Source organism: Erythrolamprus reginae, chromosome 3, assembly GCF_031021105.1.
Source record: "Erythrolamprus reginae isolate rEryReg1 chromosome 3, rEryReg1.hap1, whole genome shotgun sequence".
NCBI classification, from domain to species: Eukaryota; Metazoa; Chordata; class Lepidosauria; order Squamata; family Dipsadidae; genus Erythrolamprus; species Erythrolamprus reginae.
Genome location: NC_091952.1, coordinates 61552827 through 61568871, shown reverse-complemented (window position 1 = coordinate 61568871; position 16045 = coordinate 61552827). Strand labels below are relative to the sequence as shown.

At 36.3% G+C, this 16045-nt stretch overlaps 1 protein-coding gene across 2 annotated transcripts in view; it reads left to right on the top strand.

The window, feature by feature from the left end:
- PLXNA2 (plexin A2) overlaps positions 1–16045 on the top strand; it is a 545151-nt gene that overhangs the window by 228089 nt on the left and 301017 nt on the right. The window lies entirely within an intron of this gene.

The window sequence follows — 16045 nt, the reverse complement described above, 5'->3', positions numbered from 1 at the left end:
AAGATATTGACAAAATTGAACGGGTCCAAAGACGGGCTACAAGAATGGTGGAAGGTCTGAAGTATAAAACGTATCAGGAAAGACTTAATGAACTCAATCTGTATAGTCTGGAAGACAGAAGGAAAAGGGGGGACATGATCGAAACATTTAAATATGTTAAAGGGTTAAATAGGGTTCAGGAGGGAAGTGTTTTTAACAGGAAAGTGAACACAAGAACAAGGGGACACAATCTGAAGTTAGTTGGGGGAAAGATCAAAGGCAACATGAGAAAGTATTATTTTACTGAAAGAGTAGTAGATCCTTGGAACAAACTTCCAGCAGACGTGGTTGGTAAATCCACAGTAACCGAATTTAAACATGCCTGGGATAAACATATATCCATTGTAAGATAAAATACAGGAAATAGTAAAAGGGCAGACTAGATGGACCATGGGGTCTTTTTCTGCCGTCAGTCTTCTATGTTTCTATGTTTCTATGTTTCTATGATTTCTTCCTTTCTCTAAATCATTGCTTTTGTTTCCAATTTTATATTACAGGATCAAAAAATGAGAAACTGATGCCTGATTAAGTTCTGATCGATACCTTTGAAGTTGTCTTACTTAACTTTGTAAAGTGGGCAAAAGTAACTTTCATAGAATGCTAACATTGAGATTAAATAGTAATTTCATTTTACCTGTCTTTATACATGCATACCATTTATGATATATCAGGGTCAAAACAACCAAATCACACCTATTCTTCAGCAGGGATCCAATTTAAGGAGTTCTACACTTTTCCAAGAAGTATCTTATTCTGTTAGAAAGAAATTTTATAAAAAAGGACCTTAATTTTGAATAAGAGACAGTAAAAACTAGAGAAAGCATCTCAAATTCAAATCCTAATACATTAAAGGACATAAAAATAGGCTTAGAATAGGCTCTTTTAGCTCAATAACACCATAATATACAGACTAAGTTTGCTTATTAAGGCTTTTACTACCCTCTCCCTTTTTTTTTTACTATACTTCTTAAGTACAGTATATATTTTAGTTAAATTTCTTTTTCTTCTAACCATTTACTAGTAGTAATTGTATAATCTAACTAAAATTAGTTTTGGCTCCTATGAGCTAATTATCAAGTAAAACAGTTTAATTTCTTTCTTTCTGTCTGTCTGTCCGTCCGTCCTTCCTTCCTTCCTTCCTTCCTTCCTTAAAAGGCAAAGAAGGAGCTTCTCTTTATCTTCAACAACAGCTATTAGAACATTTGTCCTAGCCCAAGTCAAATTTAGAGTATTTCTCGATTGCTCCATGGTTTGCAAAAACTACCTACATGCATGGTTGCCTGCTTTAAGAAATACATTTGTAATGCAAGTTTAGTGTATATATCTTACAATTGATAGACTTTTGCCTGATCATACCAGTATGTATCTGAAAAAGACATGATTTGCAATTTGCTTTTGTATGGAAATTTGGAGCTGGACTTCTCTTTAGAATGGAGAAAACCAAGCAACCTTTTATTTCCAGAAAATCTCTTCACTTGAACTGGCTTTCAAGATAAGCAATTTTAAACTAGAGTGGTTGACTGACGGCCTGTTTTTCTTTGCTGGTCTGTTATTTAATTTTCCCATGCAATCTTTTCCTTTATGTCTGTCTCTGCTGTAAAGTTTCCAGCAAGAATTACCTTGATGGTCATTTCCTTTGTCATTTTTATGATATCCCTGTTGTTTTATTTTTGGATCAACGGTCTCTGCTCTAAGAGATTTCCACCCTTTTCAGAAAGAAAAACACAATTCCTCTGAAATGTCAATGCAAAAGAAAAGAAAAAATGACAATTTATGTTAGTTCCAAACAATATTTAAAATTCACAACAAACTACCTTTGGTGTTACCGTCACCTAGATAAGACTGGGTGGTGATGGCGGTGTTTGACTTGCTTATTGATTCCACTCCTCCAACAGATGAAAATGAGTAATTTTGCCCCACTATCTTATATTCAAGTGAGGTTTGCTACTGCTCTTTTTTAAAATGCCAAGCTGGGTAAATATAACAGCTCCAATATCATGTGTTAGATTTGAAGAGAATCATAGTCACATGGAGACTAGAAGGGAAATGGTGAGAAGAATTTTGGCAAATAAAATTGGTGGATGCAGAACACTTTTCCTCTTTAACCTCTCTGAACTTTCTCTTTCTCTCTCTCTGGATATATACTGTACCTATTAAACAGCAATCATATCAGTCCTAGCTTGGAAGACAAGTGTTGAGACCACGAGAAATAAAGATATAGGGGAAAGTTCTATATTATATGTCTGTTACACATCTTTTAGATTTAAACTGTGAACTTATGATATTATGAACTTTTTTCATTTATATTAGAACCACTGATGTTTAAAAAATATGTGTGTGTATGGCCAGGACCTTAATTTCACTATGAACAGAAAGTCCCATTATTTCAAATTCATAAATTATACAATCTTCATCATCTTTATGTGCATTTATTTGTTATCCTTTTTTCTACTCTGGTAAGTACTCAAAGCACCAGTACTAATATTTTAACTATCAAAAGTCTGGGAAAATAAATTTATTTGTAACATTTTTTTAACCTTTGAGAGTGTAGGAATATATTGAAAAAGTATCAGTAAATTCCTGAGCTAAATGCAACAAAACATATTTCCTTCATCTGGCCCATGGTATACTTAAATCTGTGGCATCCTGGAAACAGCAAAGGACCAGCCTGCAGTGCTTCTGCTAGAAAAAAAAAGGAGCTGTGAGGATCATGGGCCTCCAGAGCTTCATTTTCGCTGGCGGAGGATTGCAAGAGGCTGTTGCACCTGAAAACAGAGCTTGGAAGCACATTCTCTCTGGCAGAGTGCTGGACTGCCATAGGTGCCCCTGACACAAGTGATGTTAAATTGACCATGCCCACTCTGGCCCCCAGAGGTCAAACACAACTCTGATGTGGCCCTCAATTATATTGTGTTTGACACTCCTGCTCTAAACCACCAGGCACATAGAAGAAACTATCTTTAACTGGTTCTGCACCTACAGAGACGTAATACCAGTTATCGTTATTAACTTACCAGTTATTTATGATAAAGAAGTCACACATAGCTCTCCCACCTAAAAGTTACCATTCCACCTGAACAGAATACCAATTCCAATGTGTGCTATTCTGCATGAAAGGCAGTGGATATTGCAGCAATTGCAGTGAGTTCATATTCATTACAAAAGACATGAGCTGACTGGCAATCTTATCAAGGACATTGATGTTTTCTAGAAAAGGTACCCAAGATAATCCAATATCATGCACAAGACCTCCAGCGCTGTTCAAGAGGTTTGGGCATCAGGAAGGAAAGATTAAACAATGACACATGCATGATATTGTCATCAGGCAAATGTCATGATTTACACACTTCCTTTGAGTATCAAAATACAAGAATACAATGTTATATTTTAGATAATAATGTTACCATGGATATTTTTATCATTTTGACACATTTTATTTGCTTGGCCATTATTGTTTTTGGACAATGGAACAGGTTGAATATTAATGCTATCTTGGTCACCTAAACAGAGTAGCACATACTTCCAATTGGAGAAAACTGCCACACTCTGGAATATGGTTCTAATCCTGGCATGTGGTATGGCCAAGGTTCTAATCCTGGCATGTTGTATGGCCAAGGTTCTAATCCTGGCATGTTGTATGGCCAAGGTTCTAATCCTGGCATGTTGTATGGCCAAGGTTCTAATCCTGGCATGTTGTATGGCCAAGGTTCTAATCCTGGCATGCTGTATGGCCAAGGTTCTAATCCTGGCATGTTGTCCAGTAGGCAGAACAATAAGGGCAACAAATTTTCCCTTCTTCATATAAAATTTTCCCTCTTTTTATCAATTGGTCTCCATGTAACTAGCCATATTAGCATTCAGGGTGAAGTTTTACAACCAACTAGTCGTTTCGATTTCTATGTATGAATGTAGTTCACCATATGCAAAAAATAGGGAGTCAGTGGTATGGAAGAAATTAACCTTCATGGTCTATTATGTTTCTTAGGTTCTCTGAGGAATTCACATAATGAAGTGCTTTTTTCATTCAATGTAAAGGTTGCAAAGTAATTATATGCAGAGTGTTCAGATGTCTAGGCATTACTTTGTACATTCCCATTTTAAAAATCTATCAGGAACCGTTTCAGGCATCAGTGGCATGGTAATCCGAAAGCAGGGTTATCTTATTTATCCACAGCCTTCTAAGAAGATCCTAACTGATTCCTATCTAAGTAATACTCAAATTTCACATTACATGACTTTGATCTTTCCTATGTATTTGTTTTAAATGCTTTGATGCTACAGGCATTCCTAAAATGGCTTGCGCAATAAAATAGCACAACAATATGTGTCAGAGTTAATAAATAGCAGTGAGAATAAAAGAAAACATTTCCCTCTAATTCAAAAAACAAAATACTGGAATTACAACTGGTGCCATATGAATGCTCTATCAACTAACCAATTAACTCAGGGTAGTCCCTTAGATGACTTTATTCTGCACCCATCATAATTTTCCCTGTGCCAATTAGCAGAGGTGTCAGAGAAACAGGCAAGTGAGAAAAGGAGACACACTTCATGATGCAGACTCTGCCAGCTGTGAACTTGTATGTGGTAGAAGGATAAAAAGTTGGAGTACAATGCAATTTCATAGCTGTATTATTCAGATAAGAACATTTTGCTAAGTTAATCACTTCTACTTGTATGTATGTATGTGTGTATGTATGTGTGTATGTGTATATATATATATGTCATCCAATCTACTTGCAACATTTGAACCAGAACTCCACCCCCACCACTATTTATAAAGATAAAAAACGACAGTTGCAAACACTCAGAGCAGCACGAAGCCAATAACTTCAGCCTGAAGATGGTGAATGTGATTTCGCCGAAACATTGCAAAGACACCCAAAATATTACATGACAAAAAAACCAAAGTCACAACAATCTACATATGTATGTATGTGTGTGTGTGTGTGTGTGTGTGTATGTATGTGTATATATAGATGTGTGTATACATACATACATACTGTACATACATACATACTGATATGATTGTGAGCTGTTGGACTCACGCGTTGCCTGCTGCACTGGATCAGGGATGCAATGACATGAAATGTTATTTCCAAAAAGGCCTCCTTGAATTTCACAGTTGTCTTCTAATCACATGTTTGTCCATGATTGGATAAAGATAAAGGTATATTTAAACAAATATTGAGAGTTATGAGAATTTAGTGCCAAGATGCCAGTCTGAGAAGTGATAAGAGACCCAAATTGGATTCAAATTCTTTGACTAGTTTCACAGGACTATGAACAACGGCATTGCAAAGTATATTTAAATCATTAAATACAAAACTGAAATATCCCATTGCACAGGTCAAAAAGTGCTCAAGGATAAAATTTAAAAGCAAATATAATCATAGCCGTCTCCAATCTTTTAGGAATTCTTTCCCCAATCTGCTCCATTTCAGTGTTACTGTTGTTGCTAGAGAGTTATCAGTAAATGAATTTGGAATTTATTCAACTGGTGAAGACAGGGAATTGTTCACACTAGGCATTAACAGAAAAGAAACATAACTCACAGTATGGAGAAGAGACTTTTGAAATTGTGCAAATTATTCTATTTTATATTTTAATTAGTTTGAATTAGCAGTGGGAGTTGATGCACAAAATGATCCAATGAAGGATGAAATGGGAAAAGGGATATGGTACAGTGTATTATGAAGTTTGCAGGAAGTGAATACAGACAATTCTATCCGCTGAAATTCCAATCTTGCTCATTCATGAGACAAATAAGGAAGCATGACAAATTATTCTATGGAGAATTGCAGGCAGATTCATGAAGGATCACCTATGATCACAACATTCTATCTTCCTTCAGTAGAAATCATATTTTTTTAAAAAATATGCCCATTAGTTCATGTCATCACCGGAAATTTCCTTACAAAGGCATTTTATAAGTAATGGTTTCAGGGGTTTCACAGATGTGAGAACATTAGCTTTCAGCTGAGAATTAGTGAGAAGAAAATTGATAAATGTTCAAGCAAAGCACTCCCTTGGAACTGCTTTGTTAAAAAAAATGTAACCACTTTGCATCTAAGGGCAAAATGAAGAGACAATTTTGCTTTGCTTTGGTGGATGCTGTAAAAGATAAGCTGCTCATCTCTTCTGGATTGCTCACTGAAAGCTTTCTACCAAGAGAACTAGAGGAGATAGAAGAAAGAGAACAGTAAGTACTTGTCAAAGGAGGAGACAAAATGGCAGCTCCTCCACATCATTCAGCAGTCAACACTGAAGAAAATGTGCCATTCATCGGTTCCAGTGAGATTCATCTCAAACTTTGATGAGCTGTATGGGAGAGCATAACTGTCTGCCTTCTCCAGCATGTTCTTCTCCCAACCAAAGTTGCATCGAGGCCAGCTTCTAACTTTGCAGCAGCCTTCTCTAAGTAAATGACAGGAGGCAATGAGAGGTTTTGAGGCAGTATAAAGTACTGTATCAAAAAAAATTGTGTTTCTTCTTTGCTTCAACAGAGAGAATCATGTTTTTTAAAATAGAATAGAATCTTTATTGTGTTGGATTGGACACACAAGTAATTTATCTTGTTGCATATGTTCTCAGTGTACATAAAAGAAAAAAATACATTTGTCAAGAATCATGTGGTACAACACTTTTTTTCTTCACAAAACAAATCTAGGTTGTCCTATATACTGCTAATTATAAGCTTCTTAAATATGGAAGCTGTTATTAAAACATAAACATACTTCAATCTTCAATCAAAAGTTTCTGAAATACTTGCGAATTCAGTACAGTGGTACCTCGAGTTTAATTCGTTCCAGACCCGAGCTCGTAAGTCGATCAACTCGCATCTCGAACGAATGCCTTTAGACTTTGTTTTTCGCGCCGAGATAACCAGAAGCAAGGATTCTTCCGCCACCTAGTGGAAGCTCGGCTCGTATCCCAAATTTGAGCTCGGGTGTCGAACAGAAATTTCGCTCACATCACGGCTCGTAACTTGGAATACTCGCATGTGGAGCAGCTCGTATCTAGAGGTACTACTGTAATAAGCTAGAATGCTATAGATATTAAAATGTTGTATTTTAACAAGGGAAATCTTCAGTTCACAAACTCAGTAGATTGTGAAGGTTATTACAAGACATTTGGAGTAAAGAACTATCTCAATAACCCTTTAATTAGCTACAGAGAGAGGGGGGAGGGAGGGAAGACAGAGGTTAGTCATGGCATTTTATATGAAATATTTCCATATTTCTCATCAAAATAGTGTTTGTCATATATTTATTAATATTTTTCAAATATAATGTAGCTTTAATATCTTATTTTTCAAAATGGGAGAGGCACTATGTGTCCTACCCCAGTCATGTTTGAGTTACATATGTAAAGATTTATATCTCATTTTAGTCTATATTTTTTACGATAAGCTAAATCTCTGAATCAAGCTACATGCTTCAACAAAACCTTGGTTGGCAGGATAGTTTTATATTCCGTCCAAAAGGAGAAAAAAAAGTTTGCTTATGAAAATAGTCACTCTAGTCCATTTCCCACAGAGCCTTCAACATTTTTCAGAATTGCTTGATAACTTTGGCATCTCCTGGTGATATGGCTGAGGAAAAGCAGCTCCACTTATAATCTTCTGTTTATCATAGGAATCCAGGAATGTGCCAGGCAGACTAAAAATTCTGGCTTCCCCTCTCTATCCAAAACTCATAGGAATAAGGAAGTGAGCAGGGCATGATGCCAGTATCAACAATTCCCATTGCTAAGCCTGCAACTTGAAATCTGCCAAGTTGCCAGTGGCCTTGCTGAGTGTCAATGCTCACTAGCCCTTAGTCTGGTAGGACATGAATAGTAGTAGCGTGAGAATCTTTCAGGGTCTTAGGCACATAGCTATAGGACTGAGATTTGGTTTGGTGGGACAATGAAGTATGTTCTCATTTGCCTACGCTTTGAACTTCATTTACATCCTCTTTGAAAAAAATGATATTAGTTAGCTAGACACAAAGTTATTTCGGCATTCCTGAAGGCAATCCCATTCATGTGGGTTTGTGGAATAATTTGGGATTTGCCTCTGTAAAACTATATTAGAAGGTCTGGGGGTTTCCAGATACAAATTGGATAAATGCATAATTACTACTGCATGATTGTTATAAATATCCCCTTATGCCATGGCATGTGTGCTGAAAACATCTGGCTGGATATTTCTCTTCCCATGTCCCCACCGGAATTTCATGTCATAAAGAATATAGCAGTTTTTCCAGGTGGGCAATAGCAGATTGAGCCAAATTCCTAGTCTATATGATAAAGCAGTAATTTAAATGCATTATAGGTTTCTTGCATGCATTTGAGCATCTTTGAGAAAATCAAAGCTAAACCAGAAATATTTCAAGGGCAGTTGAAACTACATGATTTGAATCTAGACTAACCATTTGTCAGATCCATAGTGTTGCTTATTCGAAATTCTCTATTCACCTACTTGGGAGTGAACCACACTAAGCTCAGTGGAATTTCTGAATCAATATTAATAGGGACCCATTGAAAATAAAGTACAAACCTGTGTATGCTTACCTCAAATAAATCCCACTGACTTTAATAGGACCATCTGTCCTGTAAAAGATTATATCCATATTGCTACAGCATTGTTACTACAATAACTGGAAGCTAAATATAATTATTTCAATATGGATAAAGAATTATACTCATTGCTGAAATCCATTGGAGTAAAACATTGTGTCTGAACATAATTTTCTCTAATGTACAGCTCATACACTGTGTATATTAAGATAAATACATTTTCAAAATACAATATATTCAATATTCAATGTTATCTATACTCTTATCTATTTATACTATATTGAGTGTAGATACCAAATCAAGGATTAAAGGCCTGGAGATAAGTTTGAGGGGTCCTAGGTAAGGACTCTCTAGGTTAGGGTTTAAAGTATCTTTAAAAAAGGAATGAGTAATTTTGGCCAAGTGATATATAACAAACATAATTCATTTTTTATTATGAAGTTTTCTGGCTCTTAATAAAATTATTATAAGAAGAAAGAGTAAATAGGGAATGCAACTACATAAAAGGACATAATAAGATATAAGGGTATACATAATAAGGGTATAGGGTATTCATAATAAGGATACATAAGAGATTCATGAAGTGTCTTTGTAGAAGAATTAAATTCAAGATCACCACTTTAGGAGACATAAAAATATTCATTGATTGTCAGATATTTAAAGATAACAGTACTTTAGATTCTGCAAGCCAAATAATTTAATACATCAAAGATCTAACACTTTGTGGAATATTTAAAGAAACAACAAAAATACTTCAAGCATTTGAAAAATGTGTTCTTAGTCAATGAAATTTGAGTACAACAATTTTATAGTTGTATGCTATGCCAATGTCTGCTGCTTTCAGTTTTCAGAAGGAATGCATTGGTAATGCATAGCAACATCTAACTTGACATTATCAAAGGATAACGGAGACAAGGTTAAGCTGTAATGTTTCTTCTCTAATTATGTATGGAAGAAATATTCAATAGGAAAGGTTAGAAAGGGGCGTGAATGTCCTGTTCAATAATCTAACTACATTTATTTGACCCTGACTGATTTAAGCAATCAGTTAGAGATTTTTTTAAAAAAAAATTTGCAGAAGCCTTTCCCATTTAGAGTGCTCTTGTGCCCAAATTGAAAAATGAGAAAAATAGTTTGATGGCACTTAGTGCCAGATAAAAATAGTTTAAAGCTGGAAAGTCTACTTGACTCAGTCTAGCACGATATGACTTGCAATATTTTTCTGTTCCATTCCATTTAACTACCATTTATAATCCCAAATGGAGCTGGGAGGGTACAGTGCTTAATGTTGAACTAAGCTAAAATAGCAAGACTAGGAAGGAAGTTCACAGGGTAAACAAAGTCTGGCAAATCAAGTTTCTTCTGTCTAATCTGATTTTCAGGGAAGATGGAGAATTAGGCATATTGCCCTTTTCTTAAAACAGAAATAAAAAAGGGTGGAATAGATGGATGAATATATACTGTACATACATAAATCAATTGTAGTGCAAACTACCAGAAATGGTTGGGAGCACACATAACGTTAAATCATGATTTAATGACTTATAATGAACGAGATTACACAATGCAGAAAGCATTAAACAAACATGCCATAATATAATGCATAGGTATGTTATCTGACTCCAGCCATTATATAAAACTGTACCAATCACTCAATTTACAGCCAAGAGTGGGTGGGTGGGTGTCCTAATATAACAGAAATCTTACTAAATACAAACGTTAAGCCTCTGTTGTATAATAGTAAATGGTCTCCATCTTAATAAGTTTACTACTCAAAACCTTTCAACCAAAACCAGCTCTTGGATTACAGGAATGCTTCTTTATTATTGTAGATATTTTGGGTAAAATAACAAGATCTTGAAAACCAGCCAGAGTTTCCCTTTGTCTGCTTTATTATTAAGTAGAAACAAATTGCGGTTTCCACAGAGAGGAGGGAGTCAAGCTATTTTCCAAACCACCTGAAGGGCAGACAAGGAATAATGGGTGAAAAATGATCAAGGAGAGATTCAACTTAGAAATAAGGAGGAATTTTCTGACTAATGGAACAGCTTGCCTTTGGAAGTTCTAGGAGCTTCATCGCTTGAGACTTTCAAGAAGAGATGGAACTGCCATTTGTCAGAAATGGTGTCAGGTCTCCTGTTTGAGCAGGGGGCTGGACTAGATGACCTACAAGGTCTCTTCCAACACGGTTAATCGGCTAAATCTGTTAAACCTTTCCATAGCTTGGTTGCCATTTGTTTTCCCTTAACCATTACTATATATCCTTTTCTTATTCCTTAAATAAATTAATCTTGCTTCTTTGAAAGGAAAATTCTTTTAAAAAATATATGAATGAAGTAGGAATGAATTTCTAATCAGTGTGAGATTGTTCAGAAACTATAAATTTACTATGTGTCTATGCTGTATTTAGAATTAACTACTGAAACAACTTTGGTCTTGAATTTTAATCTTCTTGAATGGACTGCAGGTCTGAATCTGATTTCTATTTCTGACTATTCTGAGATTTGCAGGGTGTGTGTGTGTGGATAGAATCCTTACTAGAAAAATAACAGCAATCATGCATTTTTATTCGGAAATAAATCCCATTGTATTTAATGGGACTTCCATCATATATTTAACATTGTAATCAAATAATGCAATTTTAAGTTGTCTACTTAGACAGAATAAAATTAACAACCCAAAATAGAAGAAAATGGATTGGTTTATATATCATCCAAAGCCATAGTGTGGTTTGGGTACTGTTGCATTAACATGTTATGTGAACCCAGTCTTTGTGAGGGTTTATGGTTTAACTTAAAATGCAAATTCAGCAAAACATGCCGTAATCGACAAATACTGTTTAGCCAGAAAATCATGGTTTAAAAGGATGTAAGTAGCATGCTTTGTGTACCAAATCACTGAAATGGATCTGTTAAAGTGAACTGTCTGTTGTGAAAACCTTCTGTCCTTCTCTCTGACTTTTTCAAATTTATCCTTTATTGTCTGAAATGTGTGGAAAATCGCATCTTTTTAGACAATCTTCTTTATGTAGAAATAGTCTTTCATACTGTACATTGTATTTTGGAAAACTGATTTATATTCTTGACAACATAGTCCTCCTCAAGATAGATCTGACTAACCTACTCACAATATGAAGCATTTTACACTGGCAAATTTGATTCTGATAAACTGATGAAAGGTTATGCAATTGGGCAAAGCCACCAACTAAAATTCAGTCCTCCCACTGTGATTGCTCATCTCTGCTTGTTGGGTGAAATTGGGCTATTTTAGTACATCCAGAAGACAGCGGGAAAGAGATTATGCATCACATTATGGTTATCTTCCAACTCTAAGGATTGCCAGCCCCCTCCCCCCCCCCCCCAAAAAAAAAAGTTTGTCAAAGCACTCAGTTGCAAAGAAATCACCACCAGCATTTCACAGTTAGCTGGGAGTTAGTGTATAAATAGCTGCTTTATGTGGTCTTTTTAGAAGAAAAATATTACAGCATTTTTTTTTCATGGAAATGTCACTGACATCAGTGCAGTGGTGCCGTACATGTCACAAAGATAAAAAGAAAGATTGGCAGACATAAGAAGAAGTCAAAATACATTATTTCATACATAATTACAGATTTTGATACTGGGCTGGTCTATATATTCTCTGTGTACATTCTGATAGTGATTATAAACATCTATTAATAATATCTGCCATCAAAATTGTGAATAAATATATTGGGGAACTTGTGTGTGTATATATTATGCTCTAATTTTTCATTACAAATAATAACTGTACTGCAAATGTTTCCTTTTAATGAAAATCAAGCTAAAGTTATATTATAAATGTCTCCAGATTTTTTTAATATCAATGCTCAGTATTAGTGATGGGTGAACCGAACCTGCACAATTCGGGTCCATACTGAATTATGCCGAACACGAACACGATTTTTTTTCAAACTTCGGGCAAAGTTTGGGGTCATGGTCGGTGTTCAGAGCTTTGACGTCACCGGCAGGTTGCTAAGGACGCCAGGGTGATCACTTCCTGAATTCCATGGAATCCAGAAAGTGATCACCTTGGCGTCCTTAGCAACCTGCCGGTGACATCAAAGCCCCATCCCCGGAATCTCTTCGTAGGAGGGATTCCCCGTTTGGGTTCGAGTTTGGGTTCGGTTCGGGTTCGGACAAATTTTGCGTAAAGTTCATCCGAACTTGCCGAACCCGAACACCGTTGGGTTTGCCCATCACTACTCAGTATGAATGCATTTTTGTGATAGTAAAATAATGGTCTAGGTTGGTGACTATTTTTTGTTAGCAATATATATTTTAATTGATATTTTGATGCTGTAAACTGCCAGGAGACTTTGGAATGTAACAATATACCAAAATCCATTAAATATTTGGTAGCTGAACTGGTATACTTCTAGAAACTCTCCTAGTACCCTCAATTGAGAAGAAATTAAGAGGATGAATAAATTAATCATTAGGCCTAGCATTTGAAGAAAACATGCTTAAAACTGGGATTGTTGAAATTGCCAAAATGCAAAATAATGAAAGAAATGCAATGATGAACACAGTGGTAACATTATCATTGCTACCCTGCTAATAATTCTGTATACTGTATATCAGATTGTTTTAGAAGGAGCCCTGTTCAAAATTCATTCTTTATTGTTTCCAATAAAGAATGAATTTTGAACAGGGCTCCTTCTAAAACAATCTGATATACAGTATACAGAATTGTCAGAATTACACTGACAAGACTTTTTTTTTAAAAAGGAACAAATACTTTCATAAGTACTCTTCTTCATCAGTCCTGCAAAATGAAAGATGCATTTTTATATAATAGAGTTTTAAGAATAAAATTAAATATCACTCTTAACACAGGAGTAGAATATGAAATTGGGAAATCAGTTTGAATGTATTCCAGTGGTCCGCTCAGAAAACCATTGCAGAATAGTGATGGTGAATATAACACCTGGAAATATAACTCCTGAAAAATGTCAAAATAGTTATAGAATGGGGTATACGTTGGCATCCTTCAGTCTCAAAAGACCATGGTATGAAGCCTGGGTAAATTAGTATCTATCTTCCAATGGTGTATAACAGTGCTAGAAACCTACGGCATGGATGACACAGGTGACACAGGTGGCACGTGGAGTCATATTTGCTGGTACGCGGACTATTGCTCTAGCTCAGCTCCAACGTGCATGTGTGTGCCAGCCAGCTGATTTTTGGCTCACAGAGAGGTTTTGGGAGGGCATTTTTGGCTTCCAGAGAGACTCTGGGGGGATGGGGGGAGGATGTTTATATCTTCTCCTGGCTCCAGGGAAGCCTTTGGAACCTGGGGAGGGCAAAATACAAGCCTACTGTGCCCACCAGAAGTTGGGAAACAGGCTGTTTCCAGCTTCCAGAGGGCCTCCAGGGGTTGGGAAAAACTGTTTTTGCTCTCCACGGGCATTGAATTATGGGTATGGGCACTTGGGCATGCACAATAGTGCACGTGCATACTTTTTCAGCACCCCAGGAAAAAAAGATTCACCATCATTGGTGTATAATGTGTCCCTGATGAAAAGACTATAATTATACTGGTCCCAATAAATCTACTTTTACTGCTTCAATCTACTTTTACTGCTTGAATTATGAAGATACAGTATGTATGTATGTATGTATGCATGTATACCTATCTCTCACTCATGAACACACATGCACACATGCACAAAATCCTTCTTAGCACAAGGTGCTTTTATGCCTACACAAGAGTTTATACTAAACTGAAATGTAGTGTGCTTGGGACGCTTCATCCTTCCTCAAAATTATAGCAGTGAGAAACAGAAAAGCAAGACTCATCATAACTCTAGGAGCTTAGTCTTTCAAGAGCTAGAAACCCAATCCTTGGCATTACAATAAATCAGTCATGAACAGCCACCTACCCTACCTACCTACCTACCTACCTACCCACTATTTAAAGGATACAATCTAAGAAGGAAGAAAACAGCTTGCGCAAATATTCCCAAATAGTTAACATAAGTAGGAAACAGCAATTGTTAAATCAGGAGAGCAATACTATCCTAATCAAGGAAGAAGCTAACTGGGCAGGGCAAGGTACTACATGTTGTATAAACAACCAGCAACTTCCACTCTTTGAATTGCTGATTATATCAAATCTGGTAATGAAGAGACTGCAGAAAAACAACCAAACCCAGAGAAGTCCAGGAACCCAGAAGTTTCAAGATCTGTAATTCATCACTAACCATCAAGACAGCATTCAAGCATGTTGTTCCGATGTGTATTACTTTGATATGGCCACTAAAACCATGTTTTCCCACCCTTGGTAAACCTTTGATCTTTTGAATATCTCTATTCAGCAGACTTCCATTTATTCCCAGTTTTTTCTGCAGTGCTTGTTTCATAAGTAATGGCTGTCATACCCCAATTATAGCTTTGGGAACTGCCACTTACATTATGATTGTATGTATTGTCTTTAGTTCACCAGTGCTAAGACAAAGATCTCAAAACAGATTGAAAAATAATAGACCGCTTGGGCTATATTACATTTCAGGTAGCACACAATTTCTTGTCCAAGCACCAGTTAATATAATGCTTAGATTATGTGTTAGGGAAGGACTTTACTGGAGGTGAGAATAGCTCTGAGTATCATCAACAGGGGTGGGCTACTGCCCGGCGGGGAGCAACGCAGTGGGGTAGTAAAAATGGAGCTCCACCCCAGAGCACCCAATTTACACTGAGAGGTGTTGAAAGAAAATGCAGGGCATCCTGCATAAGCCACACCTACAATGTGGTAGTAAACATTTTGGTAGCCCTTTACTGATTATCAAGCAGTTCAGTGCATAACATTCATTCATTGATAATGGTTGGCTGATGTTGTGGGGAAAACCCAAGGTCATAATTGGTGTAATTGTCCAGCAAATGTAGTACGTTTTATATTACCTGTAATAGCTGCTAGTTCTGCTCCACATTACATATTGCAGCTCCGAGTTCATGAAATGGCAACATACTGCTCAAATGATAGTTGAGACAAGCAAAATGAAATGATTTTATTAGTTCTTCTAGGTTAAAATGCTGCTGAGATTTTATTCCAAATGTAAAAATTATGGCCATTTTTTACAAAATGATCCCTATGTAATGTATGTCTGCTTTCACACACCTGGAAGAATGCACCCTTTGCATGCAGGGTGAAATAGATACACATTTAAATTTTCTAAAATGAAATGCTTTGCACATTTGATTCTAGTAATTTCATACAAAGAATTGGCTTGGCCCTTAAGCACTGGCTGATCTAACCAATATATCTCAACTATATCCAGATGCTTTGGTAATACAGTATAAGAAGAATGGCAAATATCACTTGGCTTCTACACAGCTGGTTTGGGGCTGTGCACATACCCTTTCCAACCTGACCTAAAGATGGAGGGGTGGGTGGTTGGGTTTTTTTGGTAATACTTGGGGTCATT